The sequence below is a fragment of the Suricata suricatta genome, chromosome 2 (genome assembly GCF_006229205.1).
Source record: "Suricata suricatta isolate VVHF042 chromosome 2, meerkat_22Aug2017_6uvM2_HiC, whole genome shotgun sequence".
Lineage (NCBI taxonomy): Eukaryota > Metazoa > Chordata > Mammalia > Carnivora > Herpestidae > Suricata > Suricata suricatta.
Window position 1 is genome coordinate 61,318,269 of NC_043701.1, and position 25,951 is coordinate 61,344,219.

General features: G+C 41.4%; 1 pseudogene; it reads left to right on the forward strand.

The window, feature by feature from the left end:
* Window positions 1-3,387: 3,387 nt before the first annotated feature.
* LOC115275092 lies at window positions 3,388-24,587 on the forward strand (annotated as a pseudogene).
* The last annotated feature ends 1,364 nt before the right edge of the window (window positions 24,588-25,951 follow it).

Here is a 25,951-nt window from a genome sequence, read left to right on the forward strand (position 1 = left end):
TGGAAAGTGAGGCTGTGTGACTTCCATCTCTGCGAAGGCCACACTCTGTGGTTCTCTTGTAACACTCACTCTGGGGTTGCTCCCTCTGGGAACCCAGCCACCATTTTGTCAGAAGCCCAAAACATCTATGAGTGAAGAGGCCACTTACAGATGCTCACATCGACACTGCCAACTGAGCCTATATTTGCATCTTCCCAGTCCAGGTACCAGATAGGTGAGCCAAAAAGACTTCCTATGATTCTAGCCCCAACTCCTCATCCTGTTCTCCCCAAGCCCTTCAGCTGAGGCCCCAGAAACTGCCGAAGAGTGGAGTTACTCCCAACTAGCCATGACCAAATTGTAGATTTGTAAACAAAATGGTAATTAGTGTTGTTTTACTCCATGAGGGTTTTTTCCCCCTGAGATTTAATTTCTGGAGATATAACTGACAGATAGTATTGTGTAGGTTTAAGGTGTACGGCATGTTGACTTGGTACACATATGTGCTGCCAAATGATTACCATCAGAGCTGTTGGCTAACATATCTATCATGCCGCGTAATTACCATTTTTTTTTTTTTTTTTTGTGGTGAGAACATTTAAGGTCTACTCCCTTGGCAACTTTCAAGTATGTAAAATGGTATTATTAACTATAATAACAAACTGTACATTAGATCCTATTACATTTTGAGATAGTTTGTTACATAGTAAAAGATATTGGATCATAGCCCATGCTATGAATTTTGGTTTTATTTTTAACATCAGATCAAGGACAAAAATAAAAACCCGAATGTCATACTGTCTCTGTGTGATTTTAACTTTAAAATATTTCAGTGTGTGATATATATGGGTATAAGTTAACATTAATCTAAATCCTAGGGACTTAAACTAGCATTTTGACAGATTTTAATCAAGAATACACCTTTTAGGCAGGATTGCTTAATTAGTACTTAGAGCCCTCTACCTGGGAATCCACATTCCAAGGAAGTTGGCACTAGTGTTATAAATATAGGCACCTAAGTCTACACGTGAGGGGTTAATTATTATAAGAGATATTAGGAACAATTTCACTGGTGATATTAACAGTTTAAAAAATATGTGGAAAGTTAGATTTGATAGGCCCTTGGATAAATAAACCATCACAGTCAGTAGGCCCAACAACAACACATATTTGAAGTTAGGACCCAAGGTCTGGAAATTGATTTGGTCCTATATTCCCTGCTTAGAGAAGGACCATGCCACCTAGAAGGTTTGCTGATTCTGCTTTCAGAACATCATTCCATCTGCCTCAGAGGGAACTCTTTTTGTAAGATTTTTGTTGGACTACATGGCCCGGGACAGAGAGCAGGGACTTCCCTTAGGGTAACCAGGTTTTGTTCCTGATTACTAATAAATTCATATATATGACAACACTTGGTTTGAGATTTCTATTATATCATACACCTAGTAGTCAGTTTGTAGAGTGACAGCCTGACTTACTTCTAATCTGACAATTTGTTTAATGATCCAATTAGCTTAGATTGGTTTGCAACACAGAAATACAGGTATCCCTGTCTTGTAGAGGGGATCAAAATATTTTCCAGCTTACATTCGGTTTCAGTTTCTGGAAGAAGGAAATCCTTTTTGTCAGGCAATGTGTCACATGGGGGCAATTGCTGTTGATGATGTGATAGACAGTATATTGCTGTGAGTTTATTAATCAGCATCATGCTAAATTGCCTCTGATTTCCCCTGGAAGGTGATGCCGGCACAACCTCACCCGGGTTTAGGATTATAGATTGAACAAGGAGGGTTGGTTAGTGAGTAATGACAAGCAGACACCTTATGAGGTTCATGAATAGCATCATGTAGCATGAAATAATTACTTAGCCCCTTTGAATACAATTTTGTTTCACTCTGCATGTCACTGAAAGACCAGTTTTGATTTGCAGACCCTAATGGCTGTGGAATGGGCATTAATGTTCCAGATGTACTAGTTGTTTGAGTGCAGAGTTAAGTAAAGAGAATCGCAGAGTATGTTAATGGCCTGCAGTCGCTCTAATGGAGATGTATGTCTCCACTCTGCTGTACTTAATTACCAATCAGCCAGCCCATCTTGAAGAGGCCTCCCCCTGGCTGCGGAGAACAAAGAGTGGCTGGGTTTGCCAGTCCTGGCACAGCTGGTGGCTGCTGCTGCTTCTGATTTGCAGCTGTGTCCTCAAAATCTGCTAAGATGTCCCACAGGCATCTCAAAACCAATGGTCCAAAGCTGAACACATCATTCTCCCAGCTGAAACCCCCTCTTTTCCTATGCTCCCTATTTTACTAAATGACACCACCGTCTGCTCCGATGCACGAGTCAGCAACCTGGGGGTTCTCTTTGACCCTTCCTGCTTCTCATAAGCTGTATCCAACCAACCTCAGGTTCTGTTTCCTGGACACTGCCACAACTGTAGTCCAAGGTGTCTAGTGTGACAACATGGTGACCTAATGCTACCTGACCTCCTATGTTGCCTGCAGTAGGAGATTATTTGAGATAAAGACATATATGTATTTTATTCCTGTGTCTCTCCTTTCCCTTTTCCCCAGTTAAGCACGATCAGTAATATCTACAGTGGATATCTACCACAAAGAATAGGAAGAACAGGCTCTAAAAAAACATTAGTAACAAACTATGGGGTTGGGTTATTTCATGAGCAGTGAAATGCCTAGGGTGAGTCTGCATGGTTAGCTGATCAAGAATGCCATGGGTCTGTGGGTACCATTCGGATGATATTGGTTCACTACAGCTGACATATCAGTGGGGGCCATTGTGAGAGTTCTGTGCCTGCTAGGACTTCCAGGACTATAACGGCGACTGCAGAAATTTCCAGATTTGTTGGTGGAGTCTACCTTCCTTCCTGCTCTCTCATCTGGGGTTGCCTTCTATCCTCCCATTCAGCCCGGCTCCTCCTTCCATGTCATTCGTCCACCCCTCCTAGGAAGTGATCATAATTAACCTATCCTTGTTTGAGAATGCAGGCTGGATGGTGGACTTGAGTTCATGGTTAGTCATGTTATGGATGAATTATGATATTGGAGAGAATGTTATCATGGATTTTTGTTTTGTGCTCATTGCTTCAGAGAAGGGATATAGAAGGCAAGAGAACTAAAATTTTTTATTTTGTTCCCATAACTTAATAAATATATTGTGAAGTGCATCGTGAAAAAGACAACTTGTCCAGGTCATAAATAATAGCAGAAAAGACTTTAGCCTAGACTAAACATACAGCCTCCCATTTCTCCCCAGCCTCAGTGCTCAATTCCATTAGTTATAAATGCCAGAAGACCTCAAATGTTTCACTTCTCCCAGGGAGATTTTTATTTTAATGTAAAGCTAAGGAGTCTCTAGTCTTGGAATTTTAGGCCTGGCAAGGGGAACAGGACTAAAATGGCCCTCTTGGGTCTTCAAAGACCACTCTACCTGCTTAATAGCTATGCCATCTATGCTGTCAGCATGGCCGGTAAGGTTTGGTGCAGTACCACAGCTTGGGACTTTTTCTTTTCTCTGCAGTGTGTTAGAAAAAAGAATTAGGAATTGTTACTATTCGTTTCCTACTCCTTATAGAGAATTGAGGATAATCTGATATTTTTTAAAAAATTTTAATGGCACCAGGGCTTAATATGTTCACTACCATTTCAGAACAGACACAGTTCTTTATATTCCTTAATAGAGCTGAGGTAAAGTCCGTTGTGATACATGTGGCAACTCTGCATGGAGCAGGTCTATCGGTGCCATTTTTCCAACAGCATTTGCTCACTTCATGTCTCTGTATCACATTTTGGTAATTCTCATAATATTCAAACTTCTTCATTAATATTATGTTTGCTGTGATGATCCATGATCGGTGATATTCGATGTTACTACTGTAATTGTTTTGGGGTGCCACGAACTGTGCCCACATGAGATGGAGCTCTAAACTGATAAGTGTATGTGTTCTGACCGCTCCACTGACTGTTCTTCATCTCTCTCCCTCTCCTTGGGTCTCCCTTTCCCCTGAGACATAACAATGCTGAATTTGTCAGTTAATAACCCTACAGTGGCTTCTAAGTGCTCAAGTGAAAGAATGGGTCACACGTCTGTCACTTTAAATCAAAACCTAGAAATGGTTAAGCCTAGTGAGGAGGCTAGAGGGCCAAGATAGACCAAAAGCTAGGTGTCTCACTCCACATAGTCAGCCAAGTTCTGAACACAAAGGAAAAGTTCTTTGACGGACAGTAAAAGTAGCACTCCAGTAAGTACAAGGATAATAAAAAAGAGAAACAGCCTTATTGCTGATGTGGAGAAAGTTTGAATGGTCTGGAGAGAAGACCACACCAGCCACAACATTTCCTTGAGCCAAAGCCTAATCCAAGGCAAGACCTTAATTCTCTTCAATTCTGTGAAGGCTGAGAATAACCAGGAAGGTACAGAAGAAAAATTTGAAGCCAGTAGAGGTGATTCAAGAGGTTTAAGGAAAGAAGCCGTCTCTATAACAAAAGTGCAGGGGGAAGCAGTAGGTGCTAATGTAGAAGCTGCAGTAAGTTCTCCAGAAGATCTAGCTGAGATCTTAATGAAGTTTGGCTACACTAAACAACAGATTTTCAGTGCAGATGAAACAGGCTTCTATTAGAAGATATCATCTAGGACTTTCATCATGAGACTTTTGTTTCCCTCTCTTCTCTTTTTACTCCCCTCTCTTATGTATTCATCTGTTTTGTTTCTTATTCCACATATGAGTAAAATCATGTGGTATTTGTCTTTCTCTGACTGACTTATTTTGCTTAGCTCCATCAACACTGTAGCTCCTTCCACAACATTCATAGGAGTTTGGAAGAAGCTGACCCTAAACCTCAGGGATGACTTTGAGGGGTGAGAGACTTTAGTTGAGGAAGGAACTAAAGACAGGGTGGAAACAGCAGGAAAACTAGGATGAGAAGACAGGGCTGCATGGCTACAATCTCATGACGAAACTTTAACGGATGAGGAGTTGCTTCTGATGCCTGAGCAGAGAAAGTGATTTCTTGAGGTGGAACCCATTCCTGGTGAAGAGGCTTTGAGGATTGTTGAAATGACCACAAAAGGGTTAGAATATTACATAAACTTAGTGGATAAGGCAGCACCAGGGTTTGAGAGGACTGACTCCAATTTTGAAAGAAGTTCTACTGTGGTTAAAATTCTATCAAACAGCATTGTGTGCTACAGAGAAATCGTTCATGAAAGGAACAGTTGATCGATGTGGCAAACTTCACTGTCTTATTTTAAGAAATTGCCACAGCCACCCCACCCAGCCACTTCCACCCTGGTCAGTCAGCAGCCAACAACACTGAGGCCAGACCCTCCACCAGCAAAAACATTATGACTTGCTAAAAGCTCAGATGATGTATAACATTTCTTAGCAATAAAGGACATTTACAGTACATTGTATACATTTTTTTAGACATAATACTATTGCACACTTAATAGGCTACCATAAAGCATCAACATAACTTTCATATGCACTAAGAAACAAAAAATTAATTTGGCTCACTTTATTATGATATTTCCTTTATTGTGGTGGTCTGAGGCATGCCCTTTCTTTATAGACTTTATTTTTAAATAATCTGTACACCCAATGTGGAACTCGAACTCACAACCCTGAGAGTAAGAGTCACATGCTGCACCAACTGAGCCAGCCAGGCTTCTCTGTCCCTGTCTCTGTCTGTCTGTCTTTAATGTGAATATATAATAGTGAAGAACAGCAATTACTACTATATTTTATGTCATTGGTTGGTTTTTGCTAAAGCACCAGCAGTTATATCCATCACTGCTCTTGCATCATCTGTACAAATGTTAGGATAATAATTAGAAAAATACTTTAATATTATTATGAAAATAAATTTGATGTTGTGGGTTTCCAGAAAGGGATTTGGAGCTCTGAGGAGGTCATGAGCACACTTTGAGAACATCATTTGATTATACACATACAGGAAAAATAAAAGTGAAGTAAATTGTCAAAAGCATTGTTAAAAGCTCTTTACAGTCAGAGTCTATTCTTTTGAAACACTTTTTGACTTGTGAGCCAAAAGTTCACATGATGTCACATACTGTGTCATACAAATGACTATCACATATGATTGTGATTTATTTGTCTCTTAAAGCAATATCTAAAATCATGCAGCAGTATTTAAAAATGGTATCATGTTTCATGAAGGTCACATCCAAACCTACATGTATATAATTTAAGAGGCACCTGGGTGGCTCAGTTGGTTAAGTGTCTGACTCTGGCTTATGATCTCACCACTGGTGGGTTCGAGCCCCGCATCAGGCTCTGTGCTGACAGCTCAGAGCCTGGAGCCTGCTTTGGATTCTGTGTCTCCCTCTCTCTCTGTTCCTTCCCTGCTCACATTCTATCTGTCTCTCAAAAATGAAAAAAAAAAAGTTAAAAAAAAAGAGTAATGGGTAACTATGAACGGGTTAATAGTACGAGATATATATTCCTAAAAGCCACTGTTTTGCAACAGTTGTAATCTGGTGTCCCCCAGAACTAAGCCCTCTGGGGTTAGAACATGAAGAGAAGCTTTGACACCATGGGGAAATGCTACTTGGTGAATACAAGAATCTACTGCATTCACTTTGAGAAAAACGATTTCAGGAATTAATTAATTTGTATTTTCTCTTAAGTGCTTCTGTATCTCAGATGTCCCCCAAAGTCAAAACCGTATCTCCAAAGTCAGCAAAGTTACCTCACAGAAAGTTTCATGTCGTTCAGTTGCAATCAGCTTTCATTCTGAGATCGTAAGCAATAGGACAAGACACGTAAAGAAATATTGCCCTGGAATCTGAATGGTGTTAGCTATGGGCATGGATGTTTAGGAGTATGGGTTATAATGTGTCAGTTCTCAACACTAGACTCTGAGGGAAGGAGGTGACCATGAGTTCTCTGCTACATTGTTTTTGAGCTTTTGTAACACATGGGGCCTTTAGAGTAGGGGGCCCAGCATTTTGGAAGGAAGATGGCAAAGTGTTAATTGGCTCTATAATGCTTTTTTCAATTTTAGTAAGCATTCAACTTGTGAAAAGGCTGGGAGATGACCAAACTGGAGGATAAGGGCCACACTGAAGATAAGAACATAATGTCTGGTTTTAGGACCAGTGGGTGAGGTCTGTTGCCCTTGGAGCGCCAGACACTGGGGTTTCAGTCTTTGGACTGATGTATTGTTTGGATTTATAAGATGTTAGGGAGATTTGCTGACAATTGACATTTAGAAACATTATTAAATCACACATGCGTAGCAACAAACAAAACTCCACCAAAACATAAACTATAAAACATGGTTTGGCCAAAGTAATCTCAGCAACTTATGAGAACTGCTTACCATTCATACGTAATTACTATGCAGCAAAATGTTAGACGCATCCATGAAGGTGCTGAATGAGCTTTTCTGCACAGTTTTGATAACCCTAAACTCAGTTCACATACACACAATTATCATAGTTTACGGTACATGACATAACAGTTGTTGGCATAAAATAGAGGATGCACTTTCTGTGACTACATTAAGCTCCTAGCGTTTATTTATCTCCATAGGTATTTTCCTACAGAAATTTTGATGGAGTGGTTGAGAATAGATGTTCATCTGTGGACCAAACATGTAATGCCCTGAAGGTCCAGTTGGAGCCCCTCAAGTGCAGAGGAAGAGCCAGTGTGAGGCCAGGGGTGGGCCCAAGGCTTTGGTGGAAACACCCCATTGTCTGGGGTGTTGGCACTGAAAGTGCGTATTGTGAACATGTGTCCCCACTAAGTCCACGTAAGCAAATACCACTAAGTGAACAAAGTCTCCTGGCACTTACACTCTAGCCGTTCATCAGACCTGACCCCGGAGAACCATCCTGTGAAGGTGCGCGGTGTTATTGTTACAGCCAGGACATAAAGAGAAACATGTACCCAATCAAATGAGACACTGTGAATTTTTGTTGAGAATAAGTCTGACTTAGTATACTTTTGGTGTCAGGAAGGATACAGAGAAAGACTTTGCTAAAGTAACAAAGTGACAGAAACAAAACATATGAGAACAGAATGTGTAAAAATGGAGGTATTCATGTAATTCCAGCTACTGCTTATAAAAACTGTCATCCTTTATTTCTTTAAATGTTAGTCATGATCCTAAAAGCCTTCCTGGAAAAGACCTGCTGCCTGCAAGATCTACAGGGTAGGGAAATGGAAATGTAGGTGGTTGTCTTTCTTATTAGGATTGATTTCAGGAAATAATATTTACCCATACTCAAAAATGCTGCTATTCTCTACTTCCAGAGCTGCCAGTAATGGCTCAGATTTGGCCTTTGGCATGGTGTCCTTTTACCACGTGAGAGTAGAGGAAGATGAATTGTGGGAGGCAGTGCAAACCCCAGTAAAGGACGTTTGAAGAGCAAACCTGGCATTTTAGATATATAGATGAAGCGCCATTTGATCAAAATTAGTCAGGCAGAGAGTCTCTCGTTTTTGCTAATGATATTTTGAAGATGCAAAATAAACTTACCTATGTTTGGACTGAGAAATGGAGATACTGGTGGGGAGTTAGGAGAAGCAGGCAGCATTAAAAGCAAACACATTTAAAGTTTTTCTTTGTTACAGTTCTGTTGTTTTTAAAGAGTTCTGCTCTTCAAATTATAGCATTAACAAACACATATAATTCTGTATGGTTAATGGGGGCTGACTCAACCATTTCTTCTTTGCCAATGGTTTAGAGTTACTGTTGGGGGAATTACTTTTAAAGCAGAACCTTTCTAAAGTGCCCCAGGTAATTAATTTTACCACAGATTTGGGTGGTAAATATCAATCCATTACTATTTTAGGTAGAATTAAGAGAAATGTGGTTGGTATTTTTGTTCTTACTGTGAAATTTCAAGAAATGATTTGAGTTTGTGTAAAATGTTAGCACACTCATTCATTCAGTGTCTTAGGTTGGGCTCCTCAGAAACAGATACTGAGTGGGGGCTGCTGGGTGGCTCAGTCAGTTAAGTGGTTAAGTGTCAGACTTGATCACGATCTTATGGCTTGTGGGTTCGAACCGTGCCTTGGGCTCTCTGTGCTGACAGCTCAGAGCCTGGAGCCTGCTTTGGATTCTGTGTCCCCGACCTTTCTCTCCCCCACCCTTACTCATGCTCTGTCTCTCACTCTCTCTCAAAAATAAACATTAAAAAAAAGAAGAAGAAAGAAAAGAAACATACGGAGCTAAGGACCCTCACCCGCCCAGCTCCGCCTCTCCCCCTCTCCCAGTCCCTTGGTCAGGGGAGCTAGGCTCTCTTTATTCATCAGTCAGTCCTTGGCTGTGGGCTGCCCAGGGATGGCATAATTGCCAGGGACTCAGGTCCCTGCCTGAGATGGCAAAGGACTTCTGCTCTGGTGGCCGTGGAGCTGTGTTCTGAAAATGAATTGGAGGGAGGGGGGCCCCTGGAATCAAAAGCACATAAAGGTATGCAAAGAAACACTACAAGAATAAAAAAGATCTGATTAGGAAGGAGAACCCAAAGTGTCCGCTGTACTCAATAAATATATACTGAGCACCTGGTATTTGGTAGGTTCTGTTCAAAGCTGGAGAAGTGAGTAGAATAGAAGACAGGGTTTTCTAGGTTGGTGACTGGAGACAAATAATACAAGTGAGGCAATCCCTGAAAGGCATAACAACTTGGTGATACGTGTCAGGAAGAATATAACACAGGGCAAGGGAATAGACAATGATTGGGGGTACTAGATGAGATGGGGTAGTGAGGGTAGGTTAAATTAACAAATTATACAAGAGATGTATTTGCATTTTCAGGGACTATTGTTTGGGAAGTACTGGCATTGTATATTGTTTTTCCCTAACCCTGGGGAGCTTCTAGAAGGGAAGTGAGCCTTCTATTTCAATAAACCTATCACAATGGGTATTCTTGACATAGGAACAACAAACATAAAATAAAATGCCTTAAAAAATGTTTCCCCTCTGCACTTATTTTTAAATGTTCTGAAGGGAAACATTTGGGGCAGCAAAGGAAAGAGAAAATTGGTTTTGGAAGTTAAGATTCTGCTCATGTATGTTGGAAAGCATCACAGTTCTGATGGAGAACTGAAAACAAAAAAAATCTAAGTTATTTGGGGAATAATGAACAGAAAGGGAGGAAAGCACAATTACCTGGCTTAAAATGCAAAGATATCCTTGATGTTTAAAGCTAAAGATCCTGGAAAATCTAACTAACAGTACAGAGGTGCCTGGGTGGCTCAGCTGGTTAAGCATCTGATTTTAGCTCAGGTCAGGATTTCAGGGTTCATGGGTTTGAGCCCTGCATTGGCCTCTGTGCTGACAGCTCAGAGCCTGGGGCGTACTTTGGATTCCGTGTCTCCCTCTCTCTCTGCTCTTCCTCAACTTGTGCTTTGTCTCTCAAAAAATAAATAAACGTTAAAAGAAACTTTTTTTTTTTTTTAATGACACAATAGACATTTGAAAGAAAAGTATGTGATGAGGCCAGTGTTGCAGAGTGGCTATCAAAGGTCAAGTACGGATCTTTTTTGTTTTCAGAGGCAACTGGACTCCTCTTATTGATTCAAGCCAAAACTCAAGTGATTGCCAATCTATTAATGTCTGGGATCAAGTTGGTGGGGGATCTTACTGGAGAATCCTGGCTTAGAAATTTTTTTCTCTCCCCACCTGACCTTAAAAAAAGAAATTCTTTCTCCTGAGTATTTCACCTGAAGAAATTTCTGGCAAAGCTCATTTATCCACTGTCTCATCACCCCTGATTTCCCTTTGGTTTTTTGGGCCAGATATGCAAGATATGATGGTAGAAAGAGCCAAATAAGAATTTGCTAGAGCAATAGAATAGTTTCCTTTCATTTTCTCTATGATAAATATTTCAAGCTTTTATAGTAGGGAAGAGAGAAGATAGGACATAGATTGTAATGGTCACACTGTATAATTTTTAGTAAGTAATGCTTCCCAGCTTTGTTTTATTAGAGAAATATGCATCATGTTAAGAAATTAAATGGATTGTGGATATTGAAACTTTATTAATTAGGATTAATATTATGATAAAAAAATTTTAATTAAGCAGTAACTTGGGCACCTGGGTGGCTCAGTCGGTTAAGTGCTGACTTCAGCTTAGATCATGATCTTACGGTTTGTGAGTTCAAGCCCCATGTTGGGCTGTATGCTGACAGCTCAGATTCTGGAACCTGCTTTGGATCCTATGTCTTCCTCTCTCTCTGCTCCTCCCCTGCTTGCACTCTGACTCTCTCTCTCATTCTCTCTTCTCTCAAAAATAAATAAACATCAAAATTTAAAAAAAATTAAGCAGTGACCAATTAATTTAAATAAGTTAATATAATGTTGAAATGAATTATGTGGCAATGCCCTTCAGACACCTATTTTATTGTTATTTTATTTTTTTTAAGTTTTATTTTATTATTTATTTTTGAGAGAGAGTGAAGAGAGAGTATACACAAGTAGGGGAGGGGCAGAGAGAGAGAGAGAGAGAGAGAGAGAGAATCCCAAGCAGGCTCAGCACTGTCAGTGATTGATTCCCGGCTTGAACCCACAGACCACGAGATCATGACCTCAACCAAAGTTGGACACCCAGCCAACTGAGCCACCAGGCACCCCAGAGCAAAAAGAGTGCTATTGATGGACAAAAAAAATATATAACAGATATTTTTCTCCTTTGGTTAGCCTAACTATAGAGAAAATCGCCTGCTCTGTCACTCAACAAGCATATAATGATCATCCACTGATCTAGGTGCTCGAGATTTCATGGTGAGGACCACAGGCATGGAGCTTACATCTTATATGCAGGATATGGACACACACACATTATGATAAGTGTTGTGAAGATCGTAAGTGGAGCGACAGGACAGAGCGAGGGTTGGCAAACTTTCCGTGAAGGGCCAGATGGCAAGTATTTTAGGCTTGCAGGTCATATGATCCGTCTCAGTGACTCCAGTCTGCAGCTTCAGTAAGAAAGCAGCCATAGCCAAGAGGTGAATGAATGGGCACGGCTGTGTTCTGACAGAAGTTGATCTATAAAAACAAATAAACAACCCCAAACCAACAACAGGTGGGCCAGATTTGGCCTGCAAATATAGTTTGATGCCTCCTGGGACACAGTGCCACTGGAGTGAGGGATGGTGACCCTGAAGAAAAGACTCATCTGAGGAGGCAACATTTGGGGTGAAAGTAGAACGATGGGTGGCCAGCCACGTGAAACATGGGGAAGAGCATTCCAGGCAGAGGAAATGGTTAGGTCAAAAGTCCTGTGGCAGGAACAGTCCGGGTCCCCTTGATGTGGGTGGCCATCTCATTTTCACTGTGTAACTGTGGGCAAGCCACTGAATTCTTTGAGTTCTTTTCTCACAGATAGAAACGGTGATAAAACAATGCTTACAGGGTTTCTGTGAAGTAATGTAGGTGAGAGCATTTTTTCTGGGTGAATATTAGGGGGTATTATTAATAACTAGGATTTAGAAAAAAATAGTTGTGAATAAACTCTAATAGAATCAGGAGTTTGGTGTCAAAGTACTGGTGCTTTATAGTAGTTCTTCATATTTTTATTACTGGGTATGTTATTTGATCTGTGGCTTACTATATGGTATACTAATTCTTAGTCACCAAATTACTTCCTGCCAACTGCTTTTCAATTTTAGTCAGCCATTTTCTAAACATTTCTGAAAAATTTTTCTTATTATTCTCTATGTACATTAGACACATAGTTGTTAAATTTTTCCTTTGCTTTGTTGTTTTCTTACAGAAACAAATGAAAATATTGAGAAATCCTCAGACCTCAAAGTTTTATTTCTGTGAAAACCTCTGGGCCACTGACTAGCTAACAGTCTGACAAAGTCAGGCCTCAGAATTCCTTCCTCAGATTGTTGAACGGCATGGCCTGTAAGTCTGTTCGTGGCCTAACTCTGGGTGACAGTAAAGCTTGTGCCTGTCACCTCATGACATGCTTTTCCCCAGCTTCATGTCCCCATCTCAGTTCTGCAGCCAGAACTCACGCGTCCTCTGTGTTGCCATGCTGTGAACCCTTCTTGGCCCACAGGGATCTTTTAAATGTCGTGGGGGGAGGGGAGCCGGTGTGAGGAGGGGAGGGGGAGGTCCTGGACAATTATCAGTTTGGGGAGGAGTCAAACAGACTGCTGCCTTCCTTTACACAAGATGGGAGCTGAGTTGATAAGGGCAAACCCTCCACAGATATTTACATCGAGGCTTTTGTTTTTAACCAAGGATGTGTCTACCAACCAAGAATGTGGGAGCAAGAAAGAAACTGGATTCTCTTCTGTGTAATAATGTGACTTCCTGATTCTGTGGAAGGAAAAATGACAATGATTGCAATAAGCATGGCTTTTGACCATCTTGGAACACTAACATTTGTCCCTGGGGGGATATGTGGATGGAGCTGGTGGAATGGGTCCACCTTTGAATCAATAGGTGTTAAGTAAACAGGTGAGTGCTCTCAGCTCACCCTTGTAAGGAGCCCCCCCTGGACAGCCCCTTGCCTCCCAGTTGCTGGTTGTCCAGGCACATGGGGGCATCAAAAGACATTGTGGCTGGTCTTACTGGAGCCCCTGCTGTAAGGCCCAGAGGTGGGCTTTGCTCTAATAGAGGGAGGGTTATGGATTCTAGGGTGGGACTGGATCCCTCTGGGTGAGGGGCACAATTTTCCAGAAGATGTAGAGATTTTTCTTCTGAAAACTAGAGGCAAGAAGCTTTTTGAGGGAGACATTTAGATATGAGGGCTTCAGATTCAGGATGTGAACAGGTTGGTTCTGAGTCCAAGTGGGAGCCTTGTTGTGAAGAGTTAACATCTTAGACTCCTGTTGCCTTTCGATCCTGAAGAAAATCAAACCTAGCATTTAGCTTAACTTTTTGTTCCCTCGTTCCATTTAAAATTACCTTGACCCTTCAGTAAAGAAGTTGTCTCAAAAAGGTTGGCATAGGGGAATTGGGGCCGCTGGATTGCAAGGTCAAGGCAGCACAAGAGAAGGTCTGTGCTGGGTTTGAAGACCCTGCCTAGAAGCAGCAGGGCCATGAATGGGGCCTCAGCAGAGAGAGGGGCACTGGCTGTCGGCCCTAACACAGAACTCTTTGTCTGAGGAGCTTCTCAACCCTTCACCCTTCCTGTCAAAACATTGTGGAAGTTCAGAAGGGAGGATGGGGAAATTTAAGTGTAAAGTATAATTTACTCATAACAAGATCACTTAAGTTGTAATTTATGATTAAAATCTTAAACTGGAAGATTATAATTCTGGTGGCATTTAGACATTGCCCAAGACATGATGCAAGAAATGTATTCAGGAGTAAAAACTTGGTTGCACTTCTGGAATCATTGCCTCTGGGCCATTTTTCATTGATCTACCATGAGGCCAGCCCTGGTGGATGGCAATGGCAGAATTTACTACTCATAACCCAGAAAAGCAGAGATTGCTGAGTCATTGGCCCATGTGATGGATAGCCATAAAATGTGTACATGGTGAATAATGTATTTCTGCCTGTCCTCCCAAAGGAGGACATCTTCCCTGGAGTAGTATCTCTTCAAAGAGCACATGAATACATTTAACAGAATAAGATGCAATCAGAGATGATTAAAAGCATAGGTGATGCTGATTACAAGAGAGATCAACAAGAAAGTATTTTCACTAAAATACCTGGACGTTCCAACCTTGAGAGCCACAGTGTCTGTTTCAGTCTTCTAATGGACTTGCTATAAAGCCCTCTTTTGAAAACTGTAATCACTGTGGTCAGTCGCTACAAACAACCCTTTGCGTACCTCTCCCGTGTCACACCACCTGCTTGGCAAAACCACAGCCCAGATCAATCCGAACCTGCCCAGCACCTGTGTAGTGGATTGTGGCAGGTGAATACACATCACCACCACCCTGGTGTTAATTGAATTATTGACCCTAAGCCTCAAATGAACCTTCAATGCCATACTTTTCTCCTCCATTTACTCTTTCACTGTCCTGAGTGACTTTTCTCCTCTTCCTACTCCCTCTTCTCCTCCTCTTCCTCTTCCTCTTTCTTGCTAAATTGAGGTACAATTTACACTCACTGAAACGCACAGATGATGTTTGATGACACTGACAAATGCATGCACTGTGTAACCCACAGGCCTCTCAAATACAGAATGCTGTAGATCCCCACACTCCTCAAAAAGTTCCTTCAGTCCTGCCCAGCTGATTCCCACCCCAGCACCCCAGCAGCAACCACTGTTCTGATTTCTATCTGGAGGGATAATCTCCCCCCTTTTCCTTTCTCCTCAAATCTCCAGCTCCTCTTCCCCATCCTCACTCTCAACTGCTGATCTTGTTTCTGACTTTGGAAAAATAAAAGCCATAAGAAGAGAACTTTCATACGCTCCCCCTGCTACTTCTTCCCGCCTACCAGCACTTGCAATGTGCTGTCTTCTAGAGGGACTATCTGGGCTCCTGTCTGGAGCGAAGCCCAGTGATCCCCTCTCATGTGGTGAAGAAGAGCACTCCAGCAATTCTTTCTCTTTCTTTTGTATACTTCTCTGCACACTACTGGATGCATTCTGAACAGCATTTATTTCTGTGCTATTACAGATTCCATCTGAAAAGGAAAACAAAACAACTCCCCTCAAGCTCTCCAATCCCATTAGTCCACATTTCTTTGCTCCTCTTCGTAGCAAAAATCATAGTGCAGTTCATATTCTTTAACTTGAATTCTTCTTCCCTATTCTCTCTCAAATCCTTTCTATTCAGGCTTTACTCCTACCACCCCATAGAAACTGCTCTTCTCCAGGTCAGCAAATGATCTCCACATCGCTAAATCCAATAGTAAAATTAACAATTTTTAATGGGATCAGCCCCTCTTGTCTCCTTTGTTAAAATATTCTTACAACACTTTCGTGTGTTTTCTCACTGCTCCATTCTTCTCAGAGTTTCCTCTTCTGGCTCCTCGTCTTCTTCCAGAACCCCCTATGTTAGTGTGCCTCAGGCTCAGCCATTGGTCTCCTACCTTTCTCTGTCTACATGCCCTTTATAATTGCATTAGGCTCATGGCTTTTAAATACCAACCACATGCTGGTGTTTTCCAAATTAATGTCTCCAACCCAGATGTCTGACTTTAAATCCACACTTATATTATCCAGCTACTCACTGGGGATCTCTACTTGGATAGCCGATAGATGGCTTGACCTAAATGTGCCCAAAACTGAAGTCCTGATATTCTATAAACTATTTCACCTGTAGCTTTGCCATTTGGGTTGATGGCAGTCCATCCTTGTGGATGAAGATCTTCAAGTCACTCTTGACACTTTTCTTTCACTCATACCCCACATCCAATCTGGAATTTGTTGGCTCTGTGGACTGATGGTATTACTTTTTATCAAATAATCCAATTTTCCTTCATGTTGTGCCCCTCCTTGCAGGATTAAATATCCCCTGTTGTTGAGTTTAGGAGTGATCATATGACTTGCTTTAACTAAATAAATGTGGGCAGAGTTGATGAATATCCTTTCCTTTGGATGCTCTAAGAGCCACCATGTATGATATGCACATCTACTTTCTCCCACTCCCACAGTGATCCACAATGTTCCAGATAGAGGTTGCTCTGCCAGCCTGGACGTGGACCCAAAGCCAGATCACAAGGAGCTGAGCCACAGCTGACTCACAGCTCACACTGAACATGAAGTGTTGTAAGCTGCTGGTTTGGGGGTCTCTTGTTACTGCAGCACAACTATCAGTTTGGACCAGTACACTATCTCTTCAAAAAGTGGACAGAATCTGCTCCCTTCTACTACCACCCTAGTTTGAGGCATTGCCTTCTCATGCCTGGGTTCCTCCAGTAGCCTCTTTACTGGTCTCCCTGTTCCTTTCCTCAGCCTCCCAGGGTCAGTTCTCACTGAAGCATCCAGAGAGATCCTGTTGAAACCTGTTTCAAGTCTCTGTTTTAAACTCTAATGGCTCCACAAGCCAGTCCTTGCAAGGGTGAAGAAGCCCATGTGACTGGTGCCATTACCTCTATCCTCATCTGTCACCATTTTCCCCCTTGCTCAGTGAGTTCTGACCCCACTCACCTCCTCACTGTTCCTCAGCTCAGCAGCCACCTTCTCAGTTTGCGGCTTCTCTCTGAGCTCTTCTCTCTGTCGAGCAGGCTCTTCTCTGGAGGGCCTCATTTCAAACCTCCTTGCCTCCTTCAAAGTTTTGCTCAAATACCACCCTCTTAGGGAGGCCTACCCTGACCCCTCTCTTGACAGTTGTACCCTCTCCCCTTCCACCTCAGTACCTTTAATCTGCCTTACCCTGCTCTACCTGTTTTCCACATAGCACCTGTCATCTTTCAACCTACTATATCATTTACTTTTTACCTCATATTTAGTGTTTCTTGCTTACAGCCTGCCTCCCCCATTTGAATGTGAGTTCTACATGGGCAGAGATCTGTGTTTCATTCACTGGCTATACTGCACATGAAGTCTTTAGTACTTGGGCGAATTAGAGAAAATATTTATTCATTGTAGGGAAGCTGGAAGAAGGTGATGCTAGGAAGAGAAGATGTAATCAACACAGGGGTACCAGGGACCCATCCACACTGGCTCAGAAGGGCAGGAGACAGTGGTGCTTAGTGGATAATTGGCTGTGGTCATGGTTATGCCTATGGCTCTTCTCATTGGGAGAAGAATCATACATTCTTGCTCTGCTTTCAGGGTATTTGGGGTTTCTTATATTTCAAACATGCCATAGTTACAGAGGGTGTAAGTTTTAGAACAATGCTCACCTGTTATCCAGGAGTTTTTCTTAAGACACCCATCCCTAACTCTTGGTCTATCAATGATCATGGGTCCACTAGAGGCTAGGTACTCTCCTGGGGGTGGGGGTGGGGGGATAAACAACACAGTTCATTTATCTTCTGGGCCAATAAACTTAGAATAATGGCTGGAACATAGTAGTTGCTTGGTAATTTGTAGAATAAATGAATTCAAAAGAACAACCAAGTCCAGGAATAAAAGAAGCATCTTCTTAAAGTGTGGCTGTTCAACCAGACTATATGCAAACTCTGTCGGATAAGACTGGATGATGGTAATTATGAGTGGAATAATTGTCTGATTGAGGCTTAACAGTGGGCTTATTTCCCAAGTAAACACTCTGAAATATTTGGGGTCTTGGACAAAAGTTCAAGTCTAGTGTTACGTAAGATCTTTAAATGACTAACGTGTTCAAACTGTTGGGCAATACTGGTTGACTTGAAGTTAGTAGTTAAGAACATAGACTCTGGAGCCTGATTAGGTTTGAATTCTAACTCTGCCACTTACTGGCTGTGTGAACTTGGCCAAGTTACTTAATTCTCTGTGACTCATTTCCTCATTTGTAAAATGGTGGCAATCATAATTCCTACCTCATAGGGTTATTGTGAAGTTAGATAAGTTAATGCATAGAAGCACTTATATCAATGCCCAACACATAGGGAATAACATATGTTTGCTATTATGTTGTTATTATTTTGTATATTCTAGCTACCCTCTCTACCTATTGTGCTAAGTGAATTATCTACCTGTTGTGCATTCTGAAAGCCAGGAAAAGACAATTCTTTAAAATACTATTGCCCAAATACTGGTCCCGTCTGCAGTAGGCTTGGTCAAAGTAGGCCTGTTAGTTTCCTATTTGTTTAACTTTTGATAGGTGGGGTGAATCATAGAACAACTTTTGTTCTTTTAAAATAGACTTTAGATCCTCTCCTCTCCTCAAATCTCCATCTTCATTTTTTGTAAGTTTCATTTTTAAATAATCTCTACATCCAACATGGGGCTTGAACCTATAGCCCCAAGATCAAGAGTTGTAAGCTCTACCCACTGAGCCATCCAGGCATCCCTCCCCTTCTTAATCTGTAATAATATCACAGTTTTCTCAGAAAAGAGGGAGAGGTCCAAAGGCAAAGAAGATTGTTGACATAGCCCCCAGAAAAATGATCTTTTTCAAGATGTGTGAAAATGTGCATTCAATAGGAAATGGAGATTACAGGTAAGCTTTCTTCTTTTATAGTTGATCCTTGAATGATGCCAACCCCCATGCAGTTGAAAATCTGCATATAAATTTTGACTCCCCAAGAACCTAATTGCTAATAGCCTACTATTGGCAAGAAGGCTTACTGAAAATAGAAAGCCTAGGGGCACCTGGGTGGCTTAGATGGTTAAGTGTTGGACTTTGGCTCAGGTCATGATCTCACAATCTGTGAGTTTGAGCCCCAAGATGGGCTCTGTGCTGACAGCTCAGAGCCTGGAGCCTGTTTCAGGTCTGTGTTTTCGTCTCTCTCTGCCTCTCCCCTGCTCATGCCCTGTCTCTCCCTCTTTCAAAAATAAACATTAAAAAAAGAAAAATAGAAAATCTATTAATACATATTTTGCATATTCTATCTATTATTACTGTACTCTTACAATAAAATAAGCTAGAAAATAGAAAATGTGAAGAAAATTGTAAGGGAGACACAATATATTTACAGTATTATACTGTATTTATTGAAAAAACTCCTGTGTAAGTGAACCCACACAATTCCAGCCCACATTGTTCAACTGTATTTTGTAAACCATGACCAGTGAACATAGATGTTTTAAAAATTTGAGTAAATATGATCTTTGATAAAAGAGGGAATAACAAATCATGTGAAAATCTTGTTAAACAACTAAAAGATCAACTAAAGGAGGACACAGCAGGACATATCGAGTGGGGGGCAGGATAGATCTTGGAGCATGAGTGAGCCCAGAAGAAATATATGAGAAACAGGAGGGAAAGGCAGGCTTCCCTATAAACCTCTAGCCCTCTGGAAGAGTAAAAAAACAATCAGGAGACCAGGAAGACTCTTAGCTGATCACTGAACAATGTTTGAGCACTTGTATGTGAATCACTATGCTAGAGACTGTAGGAGAGATAGCTATGAACAAGACGGGATCTCTGTCCTCCAATTGCATCAAACATGCCCTTCAGAGGACACAGACTCTGCAGCAACTGTGTCACCCCAAGGAAGGAATCTTAAAAGCACAATGCCAATACTCTTCAAAGTATCCTTTGCAGACCAAGCATATCAGGAATATTAGAGCTGACTAGGAATATTGCAGATTCCCATACCTTTCTATTCCTGATGAATCAGTGTCTGGGGCCCAGAGCCAGAAGCTTCTGGCTTTTAATCAAGCACTTTGGGTGATTCTCATGCACAATTTAAAATGTTAGAACTCCCACTGCTTTGTAGTAGGCACCAAATGAATTATAAGAAAAATTGCTTCTGGCTGGAGGGTGGGGATGGATAGTTTTGTGGAGGAAATTTTGAACCAAGTCTTTGGCTGGATTTTGCTACCTGTGGTGGTGGTGGTGGTGGTGGGGGTGGTGTTCCAAGAGCTAGGACTGGGCTTGGTCCAAGGCAATGAAGCACATGGTGGGCAAGCGACAGTAGCCCAGGGAAGAGCTGGCAGCTCTGAGGCTTCAGGCAGACACTTGCTTGCAGACCAACAAGGTGATGTGTTTTCCTTGTACGCTGCTGTTCTGCCATCTCTCAGGTGTTCTCTTCCATGCACAACCAGGAAGACGTTCAAGAAGAATTTCACCATGGAAAGCTGGTTTTGCTTTGTGCCTGCTTGTCACTAAGTGAAGCAAGCTTTCCGGCTTTCTGCCTTCTGTCAAGTCAGCTGTTCTCTGAATTCAAGCAGAAGCATGAAAATTTGTTGCCACTCAGGCTGGAATTTTGCGTTCCTTACCACTTGAGATACCACGAGCTGGCTGTATTTCCATGTGGAAATACACACTCAGGTGCTACTGTCACCTAGAGCAGGACAGGACAGTGCAGTGAAACCAGGCCAGCACTTGGCATACCAGATGGGTTTGCTTTCTTGGGCAGCCTCTGGGGTGCATGAGTGGCAAGCAGCAGGAGATGAGACATTACTAAATAGCATAAATGCCCTGACCAACTGTTGATTATGCATGTGGGTTGGTACCTCCCTTACTCAACCAGCTGGAAGTTGTCAATCAACTGAACAACAAGCATTTAATGACTGATCTTGCTCTTGACTCAGCACTCTCAGCCTCCACCCCTTTCTTGATTCCTAGCTGATGCAATTTGAGGGTTATAAGGGATGAGAACTTGGTGCTCATCTCCCCATGAAGCCTGGGGCTTGGGTTCGCCACTCTAACCTCACCACTACAGCGCTGCCTCCTTCCTGGCCTCCCACCGTTATGGCATAGCAGAAAAACATGACGAGCTGGGAGTACTATATGGACACAGTGCGACAGACATGGAGATGGGCTGCCCAAATGTCCTTCCTGGGATGGACGTGGGGTCCCAGCCCTGAGCGTGCTGTCCGCAGACAGTTGTCAGCCATCAGCCCTTCGGGGTCTCCTCCAGGGCCATGTCCACATCTAACCACTGACTGTGGCAGGTGTATACAAGTGTGGCTGTTTGGCTCAGTGCTGGACAGCACGGATGCGCTTCCCAATTTTACATCTGGCTGCTTCCTTCCACAGATGCTAATCCTAAAGGTATTCCCTAATAAACAACCACAACCTTAGTCCATTTCGTAGTCCAATTCCCAGAGAACCCTACTTCCAATGCATGAATTTGAATTTCAACTAATTAAGAGAGCTGTGATCTTGAGGAAACAATAACTTGTTTTCTGTGAGACTTAACTTCTCTGAAAAATGGGTATAATAAGTTATTTCTTCATTGTATAGTTGTGTGTTCACTTAGTTTAATATGGTGCAGAGTAATCACTCATAAATATTAGATATCATACTTGAGTGAGTTATATAATGTCTATGAGTCTTAGATCCTTTATCTAAAAATGAGAGTAATACCACATACATTCAGGAATTTGGTAAGGATTGTATGTCACAATGTGTGTGTGTGTATCAGGTACTCAACAGATGCTACCCTCCCCCTATCCCCCTATCATTTTCCCTTTAAAATACTAACGGTACCTTTATATAGTGAATTTTAAAAATAATTCATGTTTATTTTCTTCCCTTTATTGGTTACACTTCATCAGAGTATAGGGTGGTTGTATGCAGAGGAGGAAAACTGAATGCAAAGCAGAAAGGTGGCGGCCAGGGTGGAGCCCTGGTTTTGTGCCTTTCCTCCTTTCCATCACAGTTCAAAGGCCAACTCCTCCAGGAAGCTCATTCTGACTGACTCAACACATTCTGTGAAACCCACAACCTTTAACTCACCTCTCCTTTCCATTTTTGTAATCCTTATTATGATACTTTCCTTATTAGGATATATTATGTTGATGTTATCTCTGAGAAGTGGGGATAATATCTGTTTATCAAAGACAGTACATTGGACCGAATGCTGCTTTGTTCCCAGGGAGTGTTCATTGCTTCTTATTCTAGTTCATAGTGATGGACTCTTACAACAATGCTGAGTCCTCCTAGAAAAGCCTTGTGAGATGCTTCAGGAGATCCTGCTGAGTTGACAAGGAATATGAGAGCCAAATGGGGTCTTCTGTGGCACCGTGGTTCCTCATCTTAGTCATGAGAGAACTTTGTTTAGGTCAGCTCTCTTTAAATAATGACATTTTAAGGCTCATGTGAAATTTGCATAGCCCCATCTTTATTACGTTTTCTGTTTTATAACTTGATCCTCTTTTTTGTTTTGTTTCTGCTTAAAAGCTTGTTCAGTTGTAGGAACATTATCTTACACTGACGCCTACTGGGCAGGTGGGAAATAACGAGTAACTGCAACACTGGTGTCTAGAAACAGAAATGTTGTCTTTCTCATTGCAGTAATCTTTAAGAAGCATCTTTCTTATGACTATCCTAGTTTTAAACTTCCATTTCCCACATCTCCTACTAAATGTAAAGGTCCATATTAGATTTTAGGTTTCTTGGGTATGATGATTTCACCCAGTTAAAATGTTAAAAGCCCAAACAAAATACCTTTAATCAATGTCATTCCATAGATATACTTACATCATTTCATGATGAACAATAACCACACTGATTAGATGTGACCTTAATTCTGTGAGCACTGCGGCTCTGAACAGCTGGTGTCAAGTGGGACCTAGGCAGAGTATGGGCATTCTTTCTTCCTCCTAGATTCCCCCAATGGTGGGGACGGCGAGGCACTCTCTAATCAGCATCAAAAGCACTCCACATTTAAGAAACACAACAGATGAACATAGGGGAAGGGAAGGAAAATAAGATAAAAACAGAGAGGGAGGCAAACGATAAGACTGTTAAATACAGAGAGCAAACTGAGGGTTGCTGGTGGGGTGGGGGGTGATGGGCTAAATGGGCACTGGGCATTAAGAAGGGCACTTGTTGAGATGGGCACTGGGTGTTATATATGTGATGAATCACTAAATTCTACTCCTGAAATCATTATTACACTATATGTTAACTAACTTGGATTTAAATAAAATATAAAAATAAATAAAACAAACAAGCAAAAACAAAAGCACTCCATGATGGCAGTAAGAACCATCCATGATGAATGTGGTAAATTCTTTCCTTGAACGTTTCTCCAGGGATCACGACCCCAGTAAAAATTCACCCAAGTGTTTCATCATCCTCATGTTACAAAACCACCTCTCTCCTGCTTTTATCTAAAAGTTTCTTTTGTTTGTTCTCCTAAGGTTTGGAAATGATTAATCAAATTCTACTCATAAACACTTTACAAAATATACCAGTAGGTTATATTCTAATAATTATCTCCTTACCAACCCGTTTGCTGGCACAGAGTGAGCTCTTAACTGGTATTAAATGTGGTATGACAAGGTAGTAAAGAGCTTTAGAATCAGGCTGTGATGCTATACACGTGCATACACATAAATGTATAATATAAAAATATTAAAAAACATATATCTTAAGTAAGCTCTATGCCCAATGTGGAACTTGAGCTCATGAGGCCAAGATCAAGAGTCATATGTTCCACTGACTGAGCCACCCCCAAACCTTTTTTACTGTTCTTTTTCTTTCATTAATAATGAAATCATTTCGCTGCATCTACTGTGAGAATCAAGACTATTCTCGGCAATCAGACTATAGATATCCCAGAAAACGTTGACATCATTCTCAAGGGATGCACTGTTACTGTGAAAGGTCCCATAAGAACCTTGAAAAGGGACCTCAGTCACCTCAATATAGAACTCAGTCTTCTTGGAAAGAAAAAGGAAGCTCTGAATTGACAAATGACAGGGAAATGGAAAAGAACTGGCTTCTGTGTGCACCATCCATAGTCATGTGCAGAGCATGATGAAGGGTTTTACCCTGGGCTTCCAGTACAAGAGGGGGTCTCTGTATGCTCACTTCCCCATCAATGTTATTCTTCAGAAATGGTTCTCTTGTTGAAATCTGAAATTCCTTGGGTGAAAAATATATCCACAGGGTTCAGATGAGGCCAGGTGTTGCTTGTTCAGTATCTTGAACCCAGAAAGGTGAGTTAATGCTTGAAGGGAATGGCATTGAACTTGTATCAAACCCAGCAGCTTGATTCAGGCATACCACAACATTTAAAAAGGATATCAGAAAATGTTTGGGTGGTATCTATGTTTCTGAAAAGGGAACAGTTCAGCAAACTGATAAAAAAAAAAAAGATCTAAGTTGTCCAGCTAAAGAAAGAGCAAGATGGTGGATGATTTTTCAGACTTATTTGTGATATTTTAAAGATGCAATAAAGGGCGCCTGGGTGGTTCAGTTGGTGAGGTGACTGACTCTTGATTTTGGCTCAGATCTTGGTCTCACAGTTGGTAAGTTTGAGACCATTGGGGTCTTCAGTGACAGCTTTGAGCCTGCTTGGGAGTCTCTCCTTCCCTTTCTCTGCCCTTCTCCAACTTTTCTCTCTCTCTCAAAATAGAGAAATTTTTTAAAGAGATACAATAAAAGCTGTATTGATTTGGGGGAAATAATGTAATTATTAAAGGTACTTTCTAGTGAGCTCTATAGTTTTCCTCATGGTGTATATATATATAGATATGTGTGTGTGTGTGTGTGTGTGTGCGTGTGTGTGCATATATACATGTAATAGACTATTATTTAGCTATAAAAGAAAGGAAATTATGCCGTTTTTGATGACAACATGGATAAACTTGGGAGCATATCATGCCAAATGAAATAAGCCCATGAGAAAAAGACAAATACTGCATGGTATCACTTATATATGGAATTTCAAAAAAAAAAAAAGACAAAGAAATTAGACTCATGGAAGCAGAGAACAAAATGGTGATTTCCAGGAGCTGGGAGACTGGGGAAATGAGATATTGGTCAAAAGTTGTAGACTTTCAGTTATAAGATGAATAACTTCTGAGGATCTAATGTATAGCATAGTGACTATAGTTAATAATGCTGTATCGTATAGCTGAAATTTGCTAAGGTTTGCTAAGAGAGTAACTGTTAAGTGTTCTTAGCATGCACACATACAAAATATGGTTACACATATAAATTTGTATGCACACATACAAAGTGATGGTTGTGTTAATTAGCTTTACTGTGGCAAATATTTCACAATGTATACATAGATCACATGTTGTACACTTTAGATATAGATAATTTTATTAATTATACTTGTAGAGCTGAACAAGGTGAAGAAAGGAAGACAGAGTCCAGGGTCTCAGCCTGATAGCATTCATTAGCACATGTCTGGGAACAAGTGGATCCTCCTGGGGTTTAGAGGAGCCCCTGAGAGATTGACACCAGGCATACTTGGAAGGTGCCTGAAGTGGAGGGGAGATGCCAGTTCAGAGAAAGGAGAGGGCATGGATATGGGACCCTGAGAGACAGATTTGGAGGTTGCCTCCCTCCCCACTTCCTAACTGTGGATCTCAGGCAGTTATGTTGCTTTCCTTTGCTTCAGTTTCTTCACTCCATACATGGGGATAGCAACACAGTATAGTTCTTGTGATAAATTAATAACACAGTCTTGGCACATAATAGGTATGTGAGAAGCATTTAAAGAGAGGGAGAGAGAGAGAGAGAGAGAGAGAGAGAGAGAGAGAGAGAGAGAGAGAGAGAGAGAGAGAGAGA